General features: G+C 36.9%; 1 protein-coding gene across 5 annotated transcripts in view; it reads right to left on the bottom strand.

Moving 5' to 3' along the window:
* Nucleotides 1-27,500, bottom strand: part of LOC106876232 (core alpha-(1,3)-fucosyltransferase) — a 706,231-nt gene that overhangs the window by 433,728 nt on the left and 245,003 nt on the right. The gene's annotated exons all lie outside the window — the stretch shown is intronic.

Genomic DNA, 27,500 nt, shown 5'->3' with positions numbered 1-27,500 from the left:
AGCAGTAAAAATAAAATTTCAACCAAAACTTTTAACAATTTTCAAGTCGGAGAAATCCACCATTGTTTACAAACAGAAGTTAAGTCCCTTTCTAGCGACGAGTAAGTTTTTGTTAAGACTTTTGCTTTTTCCATCGAGGAAAAAAGTGTTTTGTTGATATACGGGCAACACACACACACATACGAACATGTATGCGTACAAAAGATATGTATGCAATTGGAGTACGTACGTACGTACGTGTGTGTATGCGTGTGAGTATGTGTGTGTTGCCCTATGACTAAATGCTTTCCCTTCCTAACCAAACTGTTTCCCCGGCTATTGTTATCGTAATAGACGAGATTTGTTTATATTGGTGTATTACTTGAATGTCAGTAGTTCACTAGTAATTGTTGTTTTAAAATCTAAAGTTGGTGATGACAGTAATGAGAATATCGTGCCTAATGATGACAATGATAAAGTTGAGCCAAACAACGAAAGTCTGTTGAGGTCGTTGGAAATGGTGAGCATCATAACAAACCGTAAATTTAATAACATACAAGTCATTGATGTTAATGGGACTTTTAACGTCTTTTTTAGTGCCTTCCCAAAGAGCAGCAGCCAGCTTGTGGAAGCGATAATTCGTTGAAATTTATTAAATGCCATGCAATATTTAGTTTGTTTTTCGAAGGCGGAGAGCTGGCAGAATCGTTACTGTGCTGGACAAAATGCTTAGCGGTATATCGTCCGTCTTTACGTTCTGAGTTCAAATTCCGCCGAGATCGACTTTGCCTTTCATCCAAGTCGATGAAATTATTACCAGCTGCGTAATGGAGTCGATGTGATCGACCTTCTCCCGAACTTGCTAGCTTTGCCCCAAGATTTAAAACCAATATTTAGGTTCTTCTTCGAAGGCAGCGAGCTGGCACTATCATTAGCAAAATGCTTAACGGCTCTAGATTCATATTCCGCCGAAGTCGACTTTGCTGTTCCCTCCTTCGGCGAATTATTTCTCTTGGCTCAGTTTCGTTGTGGGTGCGTTTGTGTTTGTATGTAAAAGACGGACGAAATACCGTTTATGTCCTGTGGGTTAATGATTCTGCCAGCTCACCGCTTTCCAACACATTTTGTAGTGTTGTCATTGTTTCCATATTTTACCGGACTTACTGGAAAATTTGGAATTGAATGAGTGGCCTCGGCAGGGAGCTAATATTTTTGAAATCTAATTTCAGACGACATCCTTATAAAGGATGAGCTCTAATAGGCAATTTCAATGGCTCCTGCCTTTTATTAAGATTAGCAATATCTCAGCATTGATAAGAGCGCGAAAAACGATGAGCTAACGTCATAGTTATGCTGTCTCGCGAGAAATAGCAGCTAAGCTTTTATCAAATCCCAATCTATTGTCTTATAAACGAAGAACGGGCCAGGTTAACGTAACCCTACATATCTAAGACAAAAGAAGCGACGTTAACGGTTGAAATTCTTTGATCATATGGCAACTAGTTCTCCAGATCAATATCTGGTGCTGACAAAAACAACAACAACAACGTCAGGATTAATAACAACACCGAGAACAACAACAGCAACCTCAAAAATAAAAAAAAAACAATAATACCAATGACGACGAAGGTTTTGTAAGAGATGAAGACGGAGAAAGGGTCAGTCGATTTATATTGTCCTCAGTATTTGCGTGGAATTTCCTTTTATAAACTACGGAAGAAAGGAATGGTAATTTGGCCTTAGCAGAATTTGATATTGGAATGAAAAGAACCATAACTAAGTTCAGAATGAATTCTGTCCTGCGCTGAAATAATTACGCTATTTTAACAAGAAATACGGCAACTATCAATGGAAAACTAAATTGAAAAATTAAGAGGAAACAAACACGTTTGAAATTCGATGAGATGGGGTTTGGTTAGGGCGGAAGATAACAGGGGAGTCACATGCATGCATACATACATACATACAAACATACATATACGTACATGCAGGCATACATACATATATACATACATATATATACATACATATATACATACATATACATGCATGCATACATACATGCATACATATATATACGTACATGCAGGCATACATACATACTTATACACATTCATATATACATACAGACGTGCATTCATATATACACACATATACACACAAATACACACACACACAAATACATAGATACATACATACATACAAGCATACATATATACACACGTTCATACATATATACACACATACACATACAAAGATACAGACATACAAGGATACATATATACACACGTGCATACATATATACACACGTGCATACGCATATACACACGTGCATACACATATACACACAAATACATACACACACAAATACATAGATGCATACATAGACAGAGCCGTAGAGAGCGTAGGGAGGAGTTACAAGGAAGACAGAGGGAGGAGTGAGTGGAAAATCAAGTGTATGGAGTTACACTGAGTGCAGTTGAAGTGGAGTGAGTGCGGAAGACGCGCATAGAGAGAGAAGGGAGCGGGGGAGGCTTGGAAGGCGGGGGAGGGGGCGGCGGCGGCGGAAACGATTAATGTGTGTGCGAGAACGTTCAAAGTGGAGCAGAAGATTTGTGATACACATTAAAAAAACATTAAATATGAACGCCCATTGACTTCGGATTTCGAAACTGATCACTTGAAACTAATCAATTTTGAAGGGAAATATCTTAAAATATGTACGCTAGAAACTGCCATTAATATACCACCTTATCAACACTAAAATTGCCTACCTACCTACCTACCTACATACATACATATATACATACCTACCTGTATTTCTATCTACAAACGTATCTATCTATCTATCTATCTATCTATCTATCTATCTATCTATCTATCCATCCATCTATCCATTACTCTCTCTTTCTCTCTTTCTCCCCACTCTCTACTTTCTCTCTTTTCCCCCACTCTCTCCTCTCTCTCTTTCTCTCGCTCTCACTCTTTCTTTCCCTCCCTCTGTCTGTTAGTCTCTGTCTCTGTTTGTTTCTCTCTCTTCCTCTCTCTCTCTTTCGCTCTCTCTCTCTTTCGCTCTCTCTCTCTGTTTGTCAGTCTCTGTCTCTGTTCTCTGTCTATCTGTCTGTCTTTCTCTCTCTATCTCTCTCTTTCTTTCCCTCTGTCTGTGTCTGTCTGTCTTTCTCGCTCGCTCTCTCTTTCTCTCTATCTATCTGTCTTTCTTTCTGTCCCTCTGTCTGTCAGTCTCTGTCTCTGTTTCTTCCTCTCTCTCTTTCTCTCTCTCTCTCTCTCTCTCGTCTCTTCTTCCCGTTTATTGTTTTTTTTTTCGTTTTTGAAGTGCGTTGTAACTGAATTATAAAATTACTATGGAACTACAAGAAACAGAATATTCTGTTGGGATTTCACGAACATAATGAGTGCACACACTTTTGTGATAGGTTAGGTTAATTGCACAATATTCCATCAGAATGGTGTTCCCTGCCAATCTGCCAAAATGTGTGAAAGGCCAGTTTAGTGCAAATGATTAATTTTAGAGTAGAAAATTGGGTGGATCATATCCTGACCTGAAAACTAATGGGATTATAAAATAAATAAATATATATATGAATAAATAGAATCTTCATTTTTAATGTTTCAGTTTTGGGAATTTTAAAAAGAACATAATGCGGGTTTTGAGAATGGAGATAACGAAAATGATTGTGAAAAGTATGGCGGAAAGCATGTTTCATTTTATTGTTGGAAAGTTAAAGACAAAAGAAAGATCATATCGCAAGTTGAGGAAGATGACATTGTTGGTATGCATGAATATATATAATAATAACAGTGTAGCAACATGGTGGTGCATCAGCATGGCCGCAGCTCTAAGCTGAAACTTTAAAAAAAAAAAAAAAAAATATATATATATATATATATATATATATATATATATATATATATATATATATATATATATATAATATAATTTTAATAATAATAAACGGGTAAAATTAATTAATTAACCAATTAATTAATCAAAAATTTTACCAAGTAGTTCGGTACGTTAAAATAACGTTAAAAACGTTAAAATAATTTTAACTATATATATAATATAATATAATATAATATAATATAATATAATGTGTGTGTGTGTATATATATATATGTGTGCGTGTGTGTGTGTGTATATATATATATATATATATATATATATATATATTTATATTAGATGACCCTTCATCAGTTGGTGGATGTCTATCTACTCCTCATTTCTAGCATATATGTATGTATTTAGATATGTATGTGTGTGTGTATATTTATTTGCCAGTTAACAAGGCTACCAATGGTTTCATGTAAAAAGAAATCTCTTAACAATTCTCTAGTCTGCCACATGGTGCTCTTCTCCAAAATGGAGACGCGTACCAACGTTCCCATGTGGCAAGTTTAGTAATTGTTAAACAAATTCAGCTCACATGAAACTATTGGTAATCTCGTTGACCCACGAAAAATTGGTGCTCAACTCCGCATTGACCCTCAAAGAATGTGGGTTAATGCGGAGTTGAGCACCAATTCTTACGGTTCTATACTACTAGCATGTGTGTGTGTGTGTGTGTGTGTGTGTGTGTGTGTGTGTGTGTGTGTGTGTGTTTTCGACATCAATCTTCGAGAACGTCAAATATACCTTTCGAGGAACACTGAATCTCGAAACCAATAAAGTTTAAAATATCAAGGCCTTCATGTCTTATAACCCTTTTGAATAGAAAATTTCTAGCCTGCCTGTGCGACTCGAATCCACATCTCCTGATTGACATACTGGTCATTGTAAACCGTTCGGATGTAAGTATCAAAGTTTAGAACCGAAACCTCTATCACTATAACTCTGTTGCTTTCCTGAAGCAGTGGATGTTCTTTTCGTTTTTTCGTTGCAAATAGTTAGAACCCGGCTATGTCGTGTGAATGTGATTTTGTCTACGAATGAATGTAGGTATGTTTCTTAGAATATAAGCATTGGGAATTAGTCATGTTGCTATAATAGCGCTTATTTCGGTCGTTAGTTTTATGCAAGTCAAACAGTATCTATGTTACAGGAGTGAGGACTTCATTACAGTTATCAGCCGAAAGAAACGAAAAACAAACGCGATTTTTCCTTTTCTTCAGAAACAAAAACGACAATGGAAATAATTGCATACTTGTATTTGAACACATGTGTATGAATGCACGTTTGTACATGTAATTGTGTGTGTGTGTGTGTGTGTGTGTGTGTGTGTGTCTTTGTGTGTCTGTGCCATGTGTATGTGTCATTATTCAGATTATTTTAAGATTTTTTGCCAATAGAGAAAGAACCGGTTTCTAGCCTACATCATGGAATTTCAACATCAATGGAACGGTACTTTTGTATGGGTGTATGTATGTATGTATGTATATGTGCAGATTTGTATGTTTTGCTTTATGCATGTATTCTCATGCATATAGTTGCATATCTAGACATGCCCATATATATATATTTAAATGATAAACTTCTGTATGTATGTTTGCATGTATGTATATATGTATGTATGTATGTATGTATGTATGTCATTGTTCAGTTTATTTCAAAATTTCTTGCCAATAGAGAAATAACCGGTTTCTAACCTAGATCCCAGGCTCCTTCATTTGAATTTCAACATTAACAACAGAATATTTTGGTATGTATGTATGTACGCATGTATGTATGTATGTATGTATGTATGTATGTATGTATGTATGTATGTATGTATGTATGCGCAGGTTTGTATATTTTACATCTGTATTCTCATGCATTTAGTTGCATATCTAGACATGCTCATATATACTTAAATGATAAACTTTTGGAATGTTTTACAGAATTTTACAGTTCCAGTGATGGATTGGATCTGTAGTTTTCGAATTAGCTTTCTCCATTCTAGTTTTGAGAAGCCTAATTTATCAAGATTGGTATTTAGGCAGTGTATTACATATACCAGGGCCTCAATAATTACATGAATGAACCTGAACTTGTAATCTGGATAGAGTAAACTATAGATTTCTCAATAGTTCAGCGTAGGTATTCTCTTTTGTCACTGATCTTCAGCTTTATTTTAACATCCGCTGGGCAGCTAATTTCCACAACTTTACACAGTTTCTCTTCTCTATCCCAAATCATTATATCAGGTCTGTTGTGCTTACATTCTATTGAGGTCTTCATTGGGACATTCCACCAGTATGTGTGTATGTGTTTGTCTGTCTGTCTGTCTGTATGTATGTATGTATGTATGTATGTATGCATGTATGTATGTATGTGTGTGTGTGTGTGTGTGTGTGTGTGTGTGTGTGTGTGTGTGTGTGTGTGTATATTCTCCTTCCCTTTTTTCATTTTGAATAAATTTCGACCGAGCACCTGCTAAGTAGCAAAGGAAAGAAAACGTCTTGTTTTGTTCATCATTATTTAAACATGAATGCGTATGTGTCCTGTTTGCGTATGTATGTAATTGTGTATAGGTATGCATGTACGTGCAAATGTTTATATGTATATATGTGAGTGGGTACATAGAATATGTGTGGTAGCGTGTGAATACGTATGTCTGTATGTGCGTATATATGTATATAAGTATCTTCTTGTCTCCGTGGCTATGCGTAAATGTCTCTCTCTCTCTACACGTCTGCGTATTCATGTATGCGTATGTCTTCGAGTGCATATACAATTAGATTCGTGTGTGTTTGCGTTCTGTGTGTGTGTGTGTGTGTGCATGTGTGAATCACTGAATGCGTGTATGTGAGTAAGTACTGGTAGCTTCATAGAACATAATTACGACAAGAACTTCGGAATTAGCCTCGTTGCTAAACTTTCTTAGCTCAACATTATAAATAATAATGACATAGGGGAACGTATGCCATGATAAACATAACTAATAAATACCTTAAAATATATATATATATATATATATATATATATATATATATACACAATTATTGTTGTATATATAAAATATATATATACAGAATTATTGTTTTTGTATCTGAAAAAAAAAAGTCTTTTTTTCTGTGTCTATTTTCTCTCTTTTTTTTTCTTTCGTGGTTGCAGGTAAGAGTAGGGAGTGGGTGGCGTGGTTTTGTAATGGGGGAAAAAAATCCGCTTCTGAAACAAGAATAATGTTAGACGTGAATTAAGCTCGCAACCAAAGTAGCCACTGTGATAGTAACACGGTTAATTTCCCCAATTTCTTGTCAGTTACGTTTTTAGCTAAACAGATGTACAGATTCACGAAGACATCAGCAAATACATACGCATATACGTACATATATATATATATATATATATATATATATATATATATATATATATATATATATATATATATATATATAAATATATATATATGTACATATATATGTATATATATATATATTATATATATGTGTGTGTGTATATATATATATATATATATATATATATATATATATACATGTACACATACATATACATATATATATGTATGTATATATGTATGTATGTATATATATATGTATATATATATATATATATATATACGTATATATATGTATATATATATATGTATATATGTATATATATATATATATATATATATATATATATATATATATATATATATATATATATATATATATACATATATATATACATACGTACGAGAAGACACAAATTTACCAAATGCAGACAAAAGCACACATTCACACATATGCATACATATATGTGCGTATATATATATATATACATATATATATATATATATATATATATATATATATATATATATATATATATATATATATATATATATATATATATATATATATACGTACGAGAAGACACAAATTTACGTATACATATATAATTACATACACACGCGGACATAAATTTATACGTTTTCACATACATACACACACACACACACACTCTCCCTCTGTCTCTCTGCCTCTCTCTCTGTCTCTCTGCCTCTCTCTCTGTCTCTCTGCCTCTCTCTCTGTGTCTCTCTGTCTATCTGTCTGTCTGTCTGTCTGTCTGTCTCTGTCTGTCTGTATGTCTGTCTCTGTCTGTCTGTCTATCTCTCTCTCTGTTTCTCTCTCTCTCACACATACATATTCTGAAAACACACAAATACACAACCGCATAAATATTCATATACTGGCACATAGTTACATAAACATACAAAGAGATGCACAGAGCTACAAATCTAAAAGAAACAATTTGAAAGAGAGATTTTCTCACCGTTTTTCCGGTGGTGGGAAAAGTCATTCAAATTAAATAAAACATTAAAAAAAACTAGTAAAACAGTTATTTTACAACAGAAAAATAAATAAGAGCCGAAGTCAAATACAAAATGAAAGACCAGGGACGTTCACCCATGATATAAATAAATTGTGTGTAGGCGCAATGGCCCAGTGGTTAGGGCAGCGGACTCGCGGTCGTAGGATCGCGGTTTCGATTCCCATACCGAGCGTTATGAGTGTTTATTGAGCGATAACACCTAAAAGCTCCATGAGGATCCGGCAGGGGATGGTGGCAAACCTTGCTGTTCTCTTCCATCACAACATTCTCTCACTCTTTCTTCCTGTTTCTCTTGTACCTGTATTTCAAAGAGCCAGCCTTGTCACACTGTGTCACGCTGAATCTCCCCCGAGAACTACGTCAAGGGTACACGTGTCTGTGGAGTGTTCAACCACTTGCACGTTAATTTCACGAGCAGGCTGTTACGTTGATCGGATCAACTGGAAACCTCGTCGTCGTAACTGACGGAGTGTCACGAAATAAGTTGTCGTTGAAAGAGAGAAAGAAAAAAGTTATTAAAGTGAAAGTTCTAGAGCGAAAGCATAACGTTTCGGATATAGTAATTTGTCAGGTTTACAAAGAAAAGTCCAAGGAAAGGGGGGAAAAGAACGGAGTAAAAGAGATAAGGAAAAAAAATACGGGAGGAAACGCAGGTGGACAACTTGTGAAACACTATTTAAACTCTGGTCTAATTGGCCTTAAAACAGCTTTTCTGCATAGGGAGGGACTGAATCCAGATGTCGGTCTAATATGAACACTGTACTTCGTAACTTGCAACTGAAAAGATAACATGGCTGCACTATTGCACTTTATTGGTAAGTTACCGTTGTTCCAAAAAATATATGTCGCAATTTCAATTGGCAATATCAAATTGAAGTAGTATCATTTGGTGGTTGGGCCGGTTTGAAAACACTCCTTTGAAATCGGCATCAATTTTGGCGGTCTTGATGAGGCTGTCGAACTCATTTGACTAATTAGGGTTAGGGTTATATAAAAAAGAACTCATACGTTTTATATTTGACTTGTTTCATTTATTGGACTGCGGCCATGCTGGGGGTACCGCTGTGATGGGTTTGGTCGAACAGATCAACCCCAGTACTTTTTTGTTCGACTTGGTACTTACTGTATCGGTTGGTTTTTGCCGAAAGGCTAGTTTACTTGGTTGTAAACAAACCAACATCGGTTGTCAAGTGGTGGTTGTGGGACAAGCACAAGCACAAGCAGAATGATACACATACGAAGTATCTCTCTCTCTCGCCTTCTCTCTCCATCCTTCTCTCTCTCTATTCCATTCTCTCTCGTCCTCTCTCTCTCCATCCTTCTCTCTCTCTATTCCCTCTCTCTCTCTATCCCCCCTCTCTCTCTGTCTCTACAGGCCTATATACATACACACATATTTGTAATGTTCGAAAGGAAAAAACGAAGACAAGACTCACCCCCCCACACACACACGTACGCACGTCAGGTTTCTTTCAGTTTCCGTTGGTTAAACCTACTCACAAGGCTTTTGTGAGCCTGGAACTAAAGTAGAAGACACTTGCCTATGTGACGCGCATTGAAACTCAACCCCAAAGCAAAATGTTTGAGAAGCAAAATTGTTAACCACACAACCACACCTGGCCCTATAACGACACTTTCTTTGGCCGACGTTAATTCGACTCCATTCTTCTTCTAAACTTTGTACTTATTCCAGTATTAAGCACCTATAATTCATTGTTCTGCTTGTCACGAAGTTCATATGTTCAAGTACCATACTTTACAAAACCATAACTATGGAACGAAATCAAACATAAATCCATAATCGTCTTTATCCTGATGAAACAATTATTATGAAGAACTCTATAGTTCTGCATCAAACAGAAATTTAGGAATTTATTAAGCATGAAATTCTACGAGTTATATTTTCGATAACATTATTTGTAGAATGGTTAGGGCGGTGCATTGGCAGAATCGTTAGAGAGGTGGACACATTGCATTGCTCTGTTTAGTTCCTCGACTTAATTTCCTGTGTACGTAACCCCACGTGGGAAACCTTGTTTCACTTCGATCTGGAGCTCATAAAATACACCACCGTGAAATCGACTGAACCTATCCCCAAATACATAGCCATAGTAAATGCACGCATACATACACACATACACACTACACACATCACACATCACACTTTAAACGATATGCGTTTGCAATCCTGTAACAGAAGATTGCCACAAAGTGACGCTCTTGTAATCCGCATGTGTAGGCTATGCCATGTTTCTGGGGAAGACATCACACATGTGATTAGCAGCTGTCCTAAAATGACGTCACGTTACTACCTCTCTATGTAGCACGATGTTGTGGCTAAAACAATTTACAATGCCATCCGCAAGAAAGACTGTCCTGAAATAAACTTAGGAAATCCATCTGTTATGGAATACATTCATAAACACCAACTCAAGGAATACTGGTAGAATATTCCCATCAAAACTTCCATCAAATATAAACATAACAGGCCGGATATTGTTTTTGGGGACAGAGGGGCAAAGGTAAGTACCGTTATAGAGGTCAGCTGTTCTGCAGATATAAATATCTCTTTGAAAATCAAAGAAAAAAAAGAGGATGTCTATGGACAGATGCTTCGAAACCTCCACCTTCTATATCCAGACTATAAATTTATATTCATACCAACAATAATTGGAGAACGTGGGATTTACAGAATAATTCGTACATTACAAATCAATTCTGTGAGTGGAACTGTAAAAATATGCAAGACTTTTCTCAAGTTCCAAATGTGAATTTGTCTGTGCTAACTACATCCCAAAGATGGAGCCTTGTTTCTTTGTTGGAAACCGGTTCCCTCCTCAGGGGAAGATTTATGATAATTAAAAAATAGAAGAGACTACATGCACCTATATGCATGAGAATACATACATAAAACATACAAAACTGCACATACATAAAACATACATACACACATACATACAAACAAAAATACCCTGTTGGTGATGCTGAAATTCCAATGAAGGAGCCTTGGATCTAGGTTAGAAATTGGTTCCCTCCTCAGTGGAAGATGTATAATCATTAAAACATAAAAGAGATAAGCATATACACACACACACACACACATATATATTATTATATATATATATTCTTTTATTCTGTAACTTGTTTCAGTCATTTGACTGCGGCCATGTTGGAGTACATCCTTTAGTCGAGAAAATTAACTCCAGGACTTATTCATTGTAAGTCTAGTACTTATTCTATCGGTACCCTTTGCCGAACCGCTAGTTTACGGGGACATAAGCGCACCGGCATCGGTTGTCAAGCAATGTCGGGGGGACAAGCACAGACACACAAACCTATACACACAAACACACACACACACACACACACACACACACACACACATATATACAATTGAATACAAGGATAAAAACCACGTTAATGATTTTTATCAACTAGTCAGCATGTGACTTTTCTACATCTGTATTGCTATGTTGCTATAAATATAATTGTACGTAGACATGTATGCGTGAATAAATACACACTCTTACGCTCACACAAACACATATATAAGTGATCAGGTTAAAGCTAAGTAAATAATTTATAGGTGAGTCTATAAAACTGATGTGAAGTGAGTTCCAAACCGTTCCAGGCAGATAGGTTTTCCTTTGGGACGGAAGCAACATAATTATTTGCGTCTAGCTGAGAAGAATAGATTTCTTTGTCCTGTAACCTGCAATAAATTCCTGGCTTACCCAAGTGTATATCAAAATATCGTACAAGATCAAGCATTAAGGACTGAATGGATAAAAGCCAAGAGAGACACAAACCCAGAAGATTCCCAATGTAGATTATGCAAATCAAAAGAGGAAAGCGTTACTCGTATAGAAAGTGAATGTAGCTTGCAGGCACAGAAAGAATACAAGAATAGACATGACAACCCTTAGGAGAGTAATCCATTGGGAGCTATGTAGAAAGCTAGGATTTGAACATACTGATAAATGGTATGAAGATGAACATAATAAAGTACTAGAAAGAAATACAAGATGTTGTGGGACTTTAACATTCAGACTGACAGAGCAATAGAAACTAGAAGGCCTGATTTAGCGGTAGCGGATAACGAGAATAGAAAGTGCCAGGTAATTGACTTTACAGTCCCAAATGATGAAAAAATTGATAAGAGAAGTATAGAAAAAAAAAGCGAAGTATTAGGACCCGGCGATTGAATTCATGAGACTATGGAAAGTGTGGGTAAAATGTATCCCAGTAGTTATAGGTCCATTGGGAACTATCCCTAAAGATCTGAACAGATGGATAGAGGAAATAAGCATAAAACCCAGTTTAGTACAGCTGCAGAAAAGAGTGTTATTAGGGACGGCTAGGATACTTAGGAGGGATCTTGGCATCTAAGGCAACTTGTAGCCCGATGTTAAGATTTTTCCTTTACGAAAAGTCTAATCAGTTGAGTTATATGAAGATAATAATAACAATAATCCTTTCTACTAAATGCAAAAGACCTATATTTGGGGCAAGGGGGTGAGGATAGGAAATTACATCAACCCCAGTACTGAAACTTATTTTATCGACCCCCACTGAGTCAGCCTCAGTGGAACTGAACTTAGAACGTGAAGACGGACGAAATGCCGCTAAGCATTTCGTCCGGCATGCTAACGTTTCTGCTAGCTCGTCGCCTTAATAATAATAATAATAATAATAATAATAATAATAATAATAATAATAATCCTACGTAAAATACTGTCTATGTGATCTCAAATTTTAAAACAAACAATTTTCTTATGGTTTCTTAAACATTCTCTAGAACAACACTATGTACAAATCCAGATATATGGTACCCTAGGCATAACACCTACATGAAGTTCTAACTTGTTGTCTCTTGAGGTCTCTGGGTGAGACTTGGATCCAACATAAAATAATAATAATAATAATATGCAATACCAGGCAGTGGCGCTTGTGACCTCTCATCTTAACTGACTGGAAGTGTTATCATGTGCATTGTTTTGTCTTGATATTGATGGGCTACAGTATATATTCTGCTGAATACAACAGATTTGCTTGTCAGTTGTTTGACCATAACCACTTGAGCATGTCCCTTAGTTGCTGACGGTATGTGCATCTCTGATCACGAGCAGAAGTAGTGGAGGTGTATCATAGTCATGTCTTGAGAGGAATTCTTTGGAGTTTGAATAATTCACCTCTGGAAACATGGGTGTTCATCATCTTTTAACAACTTTTATTCAGGGACCTTTTGAGCAGGATGGGCTACTCGACCAGAAGAAAATTCTAACTGGGTCTCACCTGCAAGGTGGAGTCGGCGAGTCAATAGTGAGTCTGCTTTACCCCAAGCGGAGATTAACAGCTCTGATTTCCATTCCTGACGCTGAATTGTGCCCATGGCTCCTTGTCGTTGGATATTTCCACTTAACTGTAAATCGTACGATGAAGTACAAATTTGCTCACGAAATACAGATGCCGAAAAATATGACATGATTAAACGAAGTGCCCATATATGAATCATTGCTGGGTTCATTTGCCCCTGCGTTCTCAGAGAAGACCACGATGCTGCTTCTGAATATAGTGATGGAATCAAGGCCGCAGTTGTCTTGATCTACAACGTCATTCGATCAGCTTCTTTGGTTTTGATTATAGTCTTCTGTTTGATTGATGATGTCCGACAGTCCGTCAGTCATTAAAATCATTACTCACCGGTATACGTCACCAAATATAGAACTTACTCAATTCACAGGAAATTCTAACCACAACGCTAACAACCAAAACATCTAATGTACAATGAAATATAGCTTTGACATTCAGGCAATAAAGTGAGAGAAAATAAAGCGTTGAAATCTCAACAGAAGAAACAGCAGCTTTTTAATCTGAAACCATAAAAATGTCATCGAGATAATTCGAATGTCAATATCATCGATAAATATCGTTGGTGTTCTTAGTTTAGTTAGTAGAGCATCAGACTTTAACGTGCTAATAAAGAAATATCATTAATAATTTTCTGTATTGGAGTTCAAATGTTACCCAGTCAAATCTTATCATTTTTTTCATTCTCTAATCAAAACAATAGATACCAGTTCTACAGAATGAATTCCAACATGTAAGCTTTTATATGAAAAAATATTAATGGCAGAGCTGTTAAAGATTAGCCTGATATATTAATCATGTTTCTATCACATTAATTCATTTCCTTAAAACGTTTTATAAACAATGATGAATAAATCCATAATCTACAGATGAAAACTTTTGTATCGATATTGTTGACAGGTTTATTGTTGTCGCAGTTTGAAAATAAAGAGAAAATATGACCTGAGTTAACTCTTATGTCTTACAAATGTGGCAGAGGTTAAACTTGACGTGAGGGGCTGCGGAGGGGGAAGGACAGCTAGGTATATTGATTTTATCTATTAAATTCCAATAGACACAAAAAGAAGAAAAGGGATGATATATTCCATTGTGAAGTTCTTCGAGACACGATTGATGAATAGATATACTCAAGAATATATTTTATTATTGTGGTTACTTAAGCTCGGATCAACACTGATGAAGTAGAACTGTGGCTAAACGTATTCTAGCTGTGACCCTGTCTTCTTCGATATATCTAGGACGACATTATTTATTAAACCTATTTATTAAGAGAGTGGAATGTACTTTCAGGTAGATTTAGCTGCTATTTCTCAAACGAATGACCACATAGAGGTTTCCGTATTGGTTGGAGCCAATATATTTTGCTACTCGTCATATACTTCACTGTTTGGGGTTTCAAACGCCACTGGAGGCAGTGTTGTTTTATTCAGCTCAATAAGCTAAATACGAAGGCAATTTAACCGGTTTTAACCGAAAATCGACCTAAAAATAATTACCAACGGTTTATTAAAACAATAATGAAAGCGCATGGCCTTGTGGTTAGGGTGTGACACCCAAGGTTGACAAACCAGGGGTTCAATTCTCGGAACGGGCAGTGTGTTGTTTTCTTGATCCCCAATTTACTATTTTGTTACGAGGGCTCTCCAAAATTTTATATGGACCCTCAGGAGCCATATAGGGCGCCGGCTGAGAACCATTGTTATATCCGGTATGCTGGAGTTCACAGCTGCACCGACTTCAAAAACGTAGATGACGTTATTCTTTTACTTGTTTCAGTCATTTGACTGTGACCATGCTGGAGCACCGCCTTCTGTAGAAGACGTCGCCCCCAGGACTTATTCATTGTAAGTCTAGTACTTATTCTATCGAGCTTTTTTGCCGAATCGCTAGGTTACGGTACGTAAACACACCAAAGTCGGTTGTCTAGCGATGATGGGACGACAAACACCGACATGCAAATACACACAGACACACGCTCACACACGCACACACACACACACAGACGCACACACACACACACACACAAACACACATATATATACGACGGGTTTCTTTCAGTTTCCGTCTACCAAATCCACTCACAAGGCTTTGGTCGACTCGAGGCAATAGAAGAAGACAAGGTGCCACGCAGTGGGACAGAACCCGGAACCATGTGGTTGGGCTGAAGCAGAAATTAGGATGAGTGAGGCTACAACACATTTGATCATGGTCAACTACAAGAATACACTTTGCGCTAATTAATATGCAACAACAACGACGACCATAATGGTACCGATAATGGTTCCTTATATCTGTGCATACCGGTTTCAAACTTTGGCACAAGGCCAGGAGTTTTAGAGGAGGGGTAAGTCGATTACATCCACTCTAGTACGTAACTGGTACTTATTTTATCGAACCCCGAAATGATGAAAGGCAAAGACGACCTCGGCGGAATCTGGACTGCAAACATAATGCCGCAATCTGGATTGCGAGCATAATGCCGCAAAGCATTTTGCCCGGCGCAGTAACGATTCTGATAATAGCATTTGTCAATAACAAAATCGTTCCTAAGCTGAGATGAAATTGCACCTGGATTTATATTAGAATATATTACGAGGAAATTAAACAAATACAGGTGTACCTATTTTACTAATACGTGCTTCTAAGAAGGAAACTATTATTTGACTAATATATTGTTGTTTCCGCGTATCAAATGTTATAGCAAACACAAACGATTTCTATGAAGGAAAAATCGTTTACAAATAACGTTCAAATAATTAAAATCTGAGAATTTGAATCATCAAATAGACTTTATTTACGAAGGTCTTAAACTATCAGCCACAAACAGATGATAATACGAAGCACCCACACAAACACACACACACACACACACACACACACACACACACACACACACACACACACACACTCAAACACACACACACACACAGGCAGGCATTACTACAGATACGGTTAAATATATACATGTGTGGGGGGTTGTATGCACCTAAAAATTTCTGGAAATGCACAGATGTACAATGCAACTGCAATATATAAATAATAAAAAACAAACACAAACCTATGTACGTATGTATGTCATTCTTCACTTATAATTTCAAGATTTCTTGCCAATAAAGAAAGAACCGGTTTCTAACCTAGATCCGAAGTTCCTTCACTAGGATTTTAATAACATCAGCAGAGTGTTTTCGCATGTATGCATGTATGCATGTTTGTACATGTGCAGATTTGTATGCGTTGCCTTATGTATATATTCTCATGCATATAGTTGCATGTCTAGACATGCTCAGATATATTTAAACTTCTGAAACGTTTTACAGATATGTATGTATGTATGTATGTATGTATGTATGTATGTATTTATGTATGCATGTATTTCATTATTCAAGATATCTTGCTAATAGACAAAGAACCGGTCTCTAATATAGATCCTGCCATCTATCCATCCATTCATCCATCCATCCATCCATCCATCCATCCATCCATCTATCTATCTATCTGTCTGTCTGTCTGTCTGTCTGTCTGTCTGTCTGTCTGTCTGTCTGTCTGTCTGTCTAACTATCTAAGTATATACAGAGGTAGATAGATAGACACGTTTCAAAATTGCACACAAAGACGAAAATGAATGCATGGAAAAATTCATAGACAAGACGGGAGCGTGCTATTCTATCATCAGTTATCGTCCCAAAATCATAACAATTTCGCGCTATATATATAAGTGTGTGTGTGTGTGTGTGTGTGAGAGTGTGTGTGTGTAATATATATATATATATATATATATATATATATATATATATATATATATATATATATATATACGTATACATACATACATATGTATCTATGTATATATATATACGCACACATACATCTCTCTCTCTCTCTCTCTATATATATATGTGTGTGTCTGCCTGTCTGTCTGTCTGTATGTATGTATGTATATATACATACACACACAACCACATAAATAGACTCACATATTGATATATATATATGTATATATCTATGCCCTGTCTCTATCTGTCTGTCAGTCTGTTAGTCTGCTTGTCTTTATATATATATATATGTGTGTGCGTGTGTGTATACAAAGAGGGAGAGAGAGAGACAGAGAGAGACACAGAGAGAAAGAGAGAGAGAGAGAGAGAGAGAGAGAGAGAGAGAGAGAGAGTAAGAGGGAGAGAGGGATGGAAAGATAGGAGAGGGAGGTATATTTCTGTATAATTAGTTGCAATGATTAGAGATAAGAGGATGTCAAAGATGGCATTTAACAAGGGAGACCTTAAATATTAAAACCGAAAAATAAATAATGCATAAATAACTGAATTACAGATAACACGATCCTCTACTCGGAAGTGGAATGCTTGTGGATATACGTGTGTGGGTTTGTATGCGTATGAGAGTGTTAAACTGTGAATTGTATAACACGCATATGAATGAAAAACATCGTTCTGAATTCTGTGTTTTAATATATTTGGTGATAAATTCAGGCGGCGAGCTGGCAGAAACGTTAGCACGCCGGGCGAAATGGTTAGCGGTATTTCGTCTGTTTTTACGTTCTGAGTTTAAATTCAGTCGAGGTCGACTTTGCCTTTCAATCTTTCTGGGTCGATGAAATAAGTTTCCTGTTACGCACTGCTGTCCATATAATCAACTAGCCCCCTTCCCGCCAAAATTTTCAAGGTCTCGTGCCTAGAGAAGAATAAATATTTACTTCTCGATAAGGCGGCGAACTGGCAGAAACATTAGCACGTCGGGCAAAATGCTTATCGGTATTTCGTCAGTCTTTACGTTCTGAGTTCAAATTCCGCCGATGTCAACTTTGCTTTTCATCCTTTCGGAGTCGATAAATTAAGTACCAGCTGCGTACTGGGGTCGATCTAATCGACTGGTACCCGCCCCCAAAATTATGGGCTTTGTGCCTAGAGTAGAAAAGAATATACTTGGTGATAAATTTAGTCCATCTTTGCGCTCTGAGTTCAAATTCCGTCGAGATCGACTCTGCTTTTCAGGTCGACTCTGCTTCAGGTCGACTCTGCTCCAAGTCGACTCTGCTTCAAGTCGACTCTGCTTTTCAGGTCGACTCTGCTTCAGGCCGACTCTGCTTTCGGAGTCGATAAAATAAGTACCAGCTGAGAATGCTAATTTCACGCGCAGGCTGTTCTTTTAAAGGTTCAACTAGCCGACAGAATGCTAGTAAAATGGTGGAATTTGAGAGCGAGATTTGACTGCTCCTTTTAGTAAGGCAATGCATAATGCAGAAACGGTTTCAAAAGCTCCAAGAAAAGTTCTTGTGCGCGTGCGTGCGTGCGTGTATGTATCTATTTATGTATGTATGCATGTATGCATGCTTGTATGTATGTATGCATGTACAGTAATGCCTCCATTATCGCGGGTGTTACGTTCCAAAACACCCCACGATAAGTAGAAATCCGCGAAGTAGAAAAAGTACCGTACTGTATATTTATTATTATTATTTTTATGATTTGTATATATTTCTTTTATTTATAAATGCAAAACAGCATCACGGAGGAATCGACGTAAGCTTAAATAATAAACCGCGAGGGATTACTGTATGTGTGTATGTATGTGCGTGTGTGTTTGTGTTTGTGTGTGTGTATGTGTGTGTATGTGTGTGTATATGTATGTATGTTATTATTCAGTTTATTTCAAGATTTCTTGTCAATAAAGAACTGGTTTCTAACCTAGATCGAAGGTCCCTTCATTGGAATTTCAACACCAACTACAAGGTATTTTTGCTTGTACATATGTATGCATGTGCAAGTATGTATGTATGTATGTATGTATATATTCTCATGCATATAGTTGCATATCTAGACATGCTCATATATATTTAAATGATAAACTTCTGGAAAGTTTTACAGATTTTTACAGTTCCAGTGATGTATGTATGTATGTATGTACGCGTGTCTTTGTGTTTGTGTGTGTGTGTGTGTGTGTGTGTGTGTGTGTGTGTGTGTGTGTGTGTGTGTGTGCGTGTGTGCGTGTGCGTTTATTCTAACAGACTGGGAGCAATAAAAAATGAAAGACAAAGGAGGCAGAACAATTTTATGATCAAGTGTATAACAAGACTGGAGATTGTCTGGGCTGGCAACAATTAGTCCATAACAGATTACATTCAAAGAAGCCGCTAAGTTTAATTACAATGAGTGGGGTTGAACAATCTAACGTTTCGAAATACTGACTTTTCGTCTGAGAGTTTAGTCACAATCGGTTGCAACTTCATAAAATGCTAGGTAGCAATCGAAATGTCTGTCGTAGAATCAAAGCGACTAGATTTTCTCTATTGTTATTCACTGTCAGGCGAAGGGCAAGCCCCTACCACGTTCGCTTATTCACTTTCCGCTATAAATGAACTTGCTGAACTTTCTTTAGAACTCTCCTCTGATGTCAGAACGTTAATGGACGAAACTAAACACTTAAAACAAACAAAAACAAAAAAACACAAAAGAAACAAAAGGAGTTTAACGTGTCGGAATTATTCATGTCACGTCACATCACAAACAAGGCTTTTCATATTATTTCCAATTCAATTCTGACCGACACAGGCCAGTTCTTGCGACTTTTCCTTGCAATACAGTACACTATTTACCCAGACACCGTCTCTTCTACAGATACAGACACACACAGTCACACACACGCATACGCACACATACATATATACACGTTTGTGTGTATATATATATGTGTCTGTGTGTGTGTCTGTGTATACAAAACATCTTATACAAATGTATTTAACCACTATTAACAGGCAAATTACACTTCATTTTGAACATATGTGCTCATGAATGTCACTCACTCACACACACCACACATATATACACACAGCTACACCCGTAGATATTACACACACACGCATATACATTTACACACACACACACACACACACACACACACACACACACACACACACACATATATATACTTTGTTAATAAAGCTGCAAAGAGATCTCAAAAACTGTTACTCAGAGTTCAACGTTCCCGTTCATGGGACGGTTTTCGTCCGACGAACGGGAGCGTGAAACTCTGAGTAACAGTTTTTGTGATGTCTTTGCAGCTTTATTAATAAAGCGTATTACTCTACTTCCAGTAGTCGAGTACTATTTTTTCACACACACACACACACACACACACACACACACATGTGCGCGTGTGGAGTCGCAATGGCCCAGTGGTTAGGGCAGCGGACTCGCCTCTCAGACCGGGCGTTGTGAGTGTTTATTGAGCGAAAACACCTAAAGCTCCACGAGGCTCGGACAGGGGTGGGGTGGGGAACCCTGTTGTACTCTTTCACCACAACTTTCTCTCACTCTTTCTTCCTGTTTCTGTTGTACCTGTATTTCAAAGGGCCAGCGATGGATTTGAAAAATTATGATATGTAAAGATCAGACATGCGCTATTCTGCCTCATAATTATATGGTAATCTTTGGCGCACCCGCTGATGAGAACTTCGCCCAGTAAATTATTTTATTTGCTAATTAAAGTGCGAAACCATGGTCCGGTAACAAAATATGGTAAATGTTTTTATTTTTCATTCCCTTCGAAATTACCCCTAACCGTGGTTAGGATCTTGTCTGGTCCTTCTAGTATGCTAGATTTCCCGTCAAGACACCTCTGATGCGTTTAAATGTACACTAATTATATATATATATATATATGTGGCCCGTGATGTTTGGCGCCACACGATCTTCAGCGCGGTCAACAAGTTTGAAGAACATAGAAGAGACGCGCATAAACAAGAGACGCAGGAGGAAGGCCCAAGCCGCCTCTGACACCACACCGGATGTTACCTTCGTCTGTGGACACTGCTCACGGGCCTGCCTTTCCCACATCGGACTTGTCAGTCATGAGACGACGTGGACAGCCTTCCTAATCTGCGTTCGCGAAGCTAAGTCAAGATATGTATGTATATATATATATTTAAATATACATATGTGATATATATATGTGTGTGTGTATATACACAGACATAATTGTCTGTATAGAAGTAAATGATTCGCCATCAGTTTCTATGAGGGGAATTCTATTTCTTCGATGGCTTAAATCTACTTTCTCATTAAACTTATTCCAACATTTCACAAATAAGTCCAAGTAATCCCCGAAAACCCGCTTCCTACAATGAGTGACAAGAAAGATGGCATTTCATTCCTGGGGAAGAAACTTGGAGAATTTAAAGAAGACACTTGCCCAATGCATTGTGAGCGAATCGAAGACCTTATAACTTCGATGTGAACGTCTTAAACACTGATGGATGTTTAGGCGCAGGTGTGGATGTGTGTAAGAACTTTCTTCCGAATTTATGTGGCTCCGAGTTCAATCCTACAGCGTGGAAGCTTGTGCAAGTGTTTTTTTATAGCCTTGGGCCAACCAATGCCTTGCGTTTAGATCTGGTTGACGGAAACAGAAACACAAACACACATAGTTTGTGTGTTTGTGTGTGTGTGTGTACATGTGTGAGCCACTCAGTTTGATCCCCACCAGCGCTTGACAACCGGCGTTGGTTTGTTTACGTCGTCATAAGTTTGCGGTTTGGCAGGACATTCTTTCGATTAAAACACTTCAAGGCGGTACCCCAGCATGGCCGCAGACCATTTACTGAAGCAAACTGAAGATGAGTAAGCCACACACACACACACACTTAAATACACACACGTACACGCACACATCCACACGCATTCACAAAGACACACAGAGAGTATATCTTTTTTTCTCTGTTATAACACGTTGCTGCTATGGCATACATTAATGCAGACGTCCATAGCTTGGTATCTACATACTTACATACATACGTAGATAGATATCCACAACACACAATACATATACATACATATTTGCATACAGTTCTGTATAAACTTAATATTGACTTAATTGATATTCATATTTTCCTGAATCTTCATGAATAAAAGCAAAAGTATATAATACCCTAGGGATATTAAATACCAATATTATACAAACTATTGAAATCACAGATAATATACCATCATCGTGGACAGGAATTGGAGACGATAAAAGAAAAATTACAGCAAATAAACAAAATGAAATAAAAACTATCTAATATTATACCCTAATGAGACAATTAATTGAATTCTTTGCGAATAGTCATCAATATAAAGTCCCGGTTATCAAATTTCCGCCATATTTCACGCTGCATTAATGGCGTTTCGATGATTTCATTGACAAGGCACGTAACTCGTGTAATACTCTTCAAACAATTGTTCTCAGTAGATAACTCTTTCATTACTCCAAGGGATCCTGTGTTATAATTGATTGTTTATTTTATTTAACTATGTCGAAATTGTTTGTTTACAGGATCACTAAGTTTCTGAGGTCGAAGGTGTAATTGGAATGTCTGTAATTCCGTGTACAATAAATATCACTTGACGTTTTGTTTGACGAAATCCGCTGTTTCGATTTTTCGGTGATGTTTATAAAGTCACAAACACATAGCTGCAGCCATGCTTCAAGACTACAATAAGTCTAAAAAGTCCATGTCAGGAACATCCAGCTTTTATTGTTCATTGGCTGTAAACCAGTGATTCTAAACCGGGGTCCATAAAAATCTTTGATGTTAAAAATCACGAGCGCTATATTAGTTTCATTACTACAGTACACATCATATGCTGCGTGGTAAGTAGCTTGCTTACCAGTCACATGGTTCTGGGTTCATTCCCACTGCATGGCACCTTGGGCAAGAGTCTTCTACTATAGCCTCGGGCTGACCAAAGCCTTGTGAATGGATTTGGTAGACGGAAACTGAAAGAAGCCTGTCGTATATATGTATATATATATATGTGTGTGTGTGTGTATATGTTTGTATGTCTATGTTTGTCCCCCCCCCCCCAACATCGCTTGGCAACCGATGGGGGTGTGTTTGCGTCCCCGTAACATAGCGGTTCGGTAAAAGAGACCGATAGAATAAGTACTAGGCTTACAAAGAATAAGTACTGGGGTTGATGTACTCGACTAAAGGCGGTGCTCCAGCATGGCCGCAGTTAAATGACTGAAACAAGTAAAGAGAGTATAATATTTTAACAATTTTTTAAATGTAATTTCCAATGAGATTTAATTATAAGAATATAACAGAATGTTTAAACATCGAATGGCAAGGAGAGTCCACTCTAGGAAAATAGGAATCAAATGGATCGATAGGCAAAAAGAAAAGAAAAGAAATGGATGAGAACCATTGCACAAAAACATCAACAATAGAGCGGATGGAGTAAAGATTATTTGCCAACATAGCATGGCAGTCTTAGTTTAGGACGAATGTTGCTGTAATTTAGCCCCAGGAAACATCTTCTCCAGCTGGCTATACAACTGCCATGTTATGTTGGCAAATAATCTTTACTCCAAAGTACTGTTGTAAGATTTACAAATAGTAATTTTGTAATAGAGCGGATATTTGATCGAAGACGCTCCATATGCGCCATTCAAGTAGTATGAATAGAGATCGCATGATATATCAGTCAGTAATGGCATTAGAACGGAGTTTACGATAACTGTTATCAATTCTACTCTAACATCATTATGTACAATTACCTACCACATGACGTATGGTAAATTAACGTCACAGGAGGCCTATTTAAGCAAATTATCAAGTAATTACATACAACAACCGTTCAAATACCGGGTACTATCCACACCAAAATATAATGAAATCCCTCCTTTATTACTGAAAAGAAAATATAGAATTTGCGCCTATCCAAATCCACCTCCTTCTTGGTGGTATTAGACAAATTTTAAATCTTTAATCTTTAAGCCGTCATTTTATTTCTTTATTTATGTTTATTAGTTTCAGCTCAAAGCAGTGGCCATGCTGGGGCACCGTCGTTTTGCTACACTGTTATTATTGAGAGCCTCCTCTAATATGTGGCATTCGGTGAATACGGGAGTTTGATGTCGCTACCCTCATTTGTGTCTCTTACCGCGAGGTAGGTTCATCTGGGACTCTCGACAGGAAGAGATCCAGTTTTAATTGGAAAACACCTACATACACATTGTGTAAGTCCCTCAGGCTCTTTGGGAGAATGTTAAAAAGCTGTCAGACCCTGAAACCCGGAATGTTGCAGTAACTGGTCCAGAAGCGCGCTGGCATTGCTGGGATCTTTGGCACTGTGCAGTGTCGACGCGTTCTGGCATTTGTGTAGCTTTCAATGCCAAAATTTGGCACAATCCCTTCCAGGATCTTCATTTCTTTCTTTAATTTTTTTTTATTAAAGATGTCGGTTTTTTCACCTCGATTTCCGATCTCAGGTTCCGCTCCTATGCGAAACACTTACAGAGAGGATAGCTTATTGGCACTCAGCTGCGAAAGATTCATAAAAACGGCAACAACCATTGCTATACGCACAGAAGTTTAGGGGAGGAGTCTTGAAATTTGATGGTAGAACAAAATCGAACCGTTTCATTCAGATGTTGTATTCGGAAATGTATAAATAAACGAACAAATAAATAAAAATAATAATAATATCGTCATATCCTAGATTACTTTATTGGTAATAAGGGATCGATAACACGAGTTCAATTCGAATTGGAAGCTCAGATGTTATTTCATATAATCAATTCCAGGATATTTAAAATCCATATCAAACAGGTGAGTTGAATACACCCCATTGTGTATATGCATACATGTGCACACATCGACTATATATATGCATATATATATATATATATATATATATACTACTCTTTTACATGCTTCAGTCGTTTGACAGTGGCCATGCTGGAGCACCGCCTATAGTCGAAGAAATCGATCTCAGGACTTATTCTTTGTAAAATCTGTACTTATTCTGTCAGTTCTTATGCCGAACTGCTAAGTTTCAAGGACAAACACACCAACATCGGTTGTCAAGCGATGGTGTGGGGACAAGCACGAATGCAAAGACACACACACCTAAACACACACATATGCGACGAGCTTCTTTCAGTTTCCGTGTACTAAAGCCTTGTGAGTGGTCCGAGGCTATAGCAGAAGACGCTTGCCCAAGGTACCACGCAGTAGAACTGAAGTCGGAATCGTGTTCCTGGGAAGCAAGCTTCTTACCACATAGCCACGGCTGTGCCTGTATGTGTGTGTGTGTGTGTTTTTTTTTTTCTCTTTCCGTCATGTATGTATGTAGGGACGCAGGAGTGGCTATGCGGTAACAAGTTTTCTTCGCGACCATATGGTTCCGGGTTCAGTTACACTGCGCAGCACCTTCATCAAATATTTTCTACTATAGCTTCGGGCCTATCAAAGCTTTGTGAGTGGATTTGGTGGACGGTAACTGAAAGAATCTCGTCGGCGTATATGTGTCTTAGCATGTGTGTGCGTGTCTTAGCATATGTGTGTGTGTCTTAGTGTGTGTGTCTTAGTGTGTGTGTCTTAGCATGTGTGTGCGTGTCTTAGTGTGTTTGTGTATCTTTGAGTGCCTATGTCTTTGTGCTTGTTTCCGAACTGCGTCGGGGCGTTTACGTACCCCGTAACATTAGCGGTTCGGCAAAAGAGACTGACAGAATAAGTATCAGGCTTAACATAAATATTTACAGGAGTTGATTCAGTCACTTAGAAATTCTTCAAGGTGGTACTCCAGTCTGGTCGCAGTCTAACGACTGAAACGACTAAAAATAATATATGTTTATTTCGTATATTTTCATTTGTCTTGCTCATTTTTGCATTCTGGCGTTTTTGCTGAGATTTTTTTTGAGAACACACTCTTCGTGGTAAGCCGAATTGACGTCTATCTTTAGCATATTAGGAATCCACTTTAGTGGTCATTCCTCTTATTAATTGTGTATATATATATATATATATATATATATATATATATATATATATATATATATATATATATATGGGGAGAATTCACAAAAAAACAAACCACGAGACAGGTGGTGTAGAAAACAAACAGATGTATTAGTATAACGCTCGGGAATTGAAAAAGTCTTTAACGTTTCGAGCCTACACTCTTCGACAGAAAGGAACACAGAAAGAAACAAGGAGAATATATATATATATATATATATATATATATATATACACACATATCACACATATATATGTATGTATATATATATATATATACATATATATATATATATATATATATATATATATATATATATATATATATATATTTACATATATATATATATATGTATGTGCGTGTATATATATGTGTATGTGTATGTGTATTGCGTGTGTGTTTGTGTATAGATATTACACACACACACACACACACACACACACACACACACACACGCACACACACACACAAGTATATATGAATTTGAATAGAGGCATACACATCGCTCAGATATACAAAAATATATACGCATATACACACAGACAATTATGCATACATAATTAATCTGAAATAAAATCTACGAATAATTAGTGAAAAAAATCCTCAGAATACGTTTTCATATACCATCATATAAACGACTTAACTTTCCTTTCCTCAACTCATTTTCTGAAAATACTTTATGCTTTAGTTTTGTAAATTTTATATACTATTATTTTTACGAGTTTTTCTTCTCCAATTTGTAAATATTATCCTGAAATGTTTATCACTAGTTATAAATTAATTGCTTTCTATTTATGAATTATAGGAAAATATTTCAAACAAAAATATTAATGACAATGCCTAGAAGGTCCTTAAATATTTTGCGATAGGGAAATGAAAATAAACGTTAATGTGTTTCATAGGAAGTCATCTTAATGTTTTATTATATGGGAAAATGTAAATGGCTAATTACGCTTGCATGCAACTGTGTGTGCATGGAGACCTGTTGCTCTCTTTATATATACACTTGCATATGTGTGTTGATATATATACACTTGTATGCGTATGTTCATATATATATGTATATATATATATAT

This window comes from Octopus bimaculoides, chromosome 5, assembly GCF_046866305.1.
Source record: "Octopus bimaculoides isolate indiv1 chromosome 5, ASM4686630v1, whole genome shotgun sequence".
In the NCBI taxonomy this organism is placed as follows: Eukaryota; Metazoa; Mollusca; class Cephalopoda; order Octopoda; family Octopodidae; genus Octopus; species Octopus bimaculoides.
Note: the sequence above shows the minus strand (reverse complement) of the source record. Positions and strands in the feature narration are given on the sequence as shown.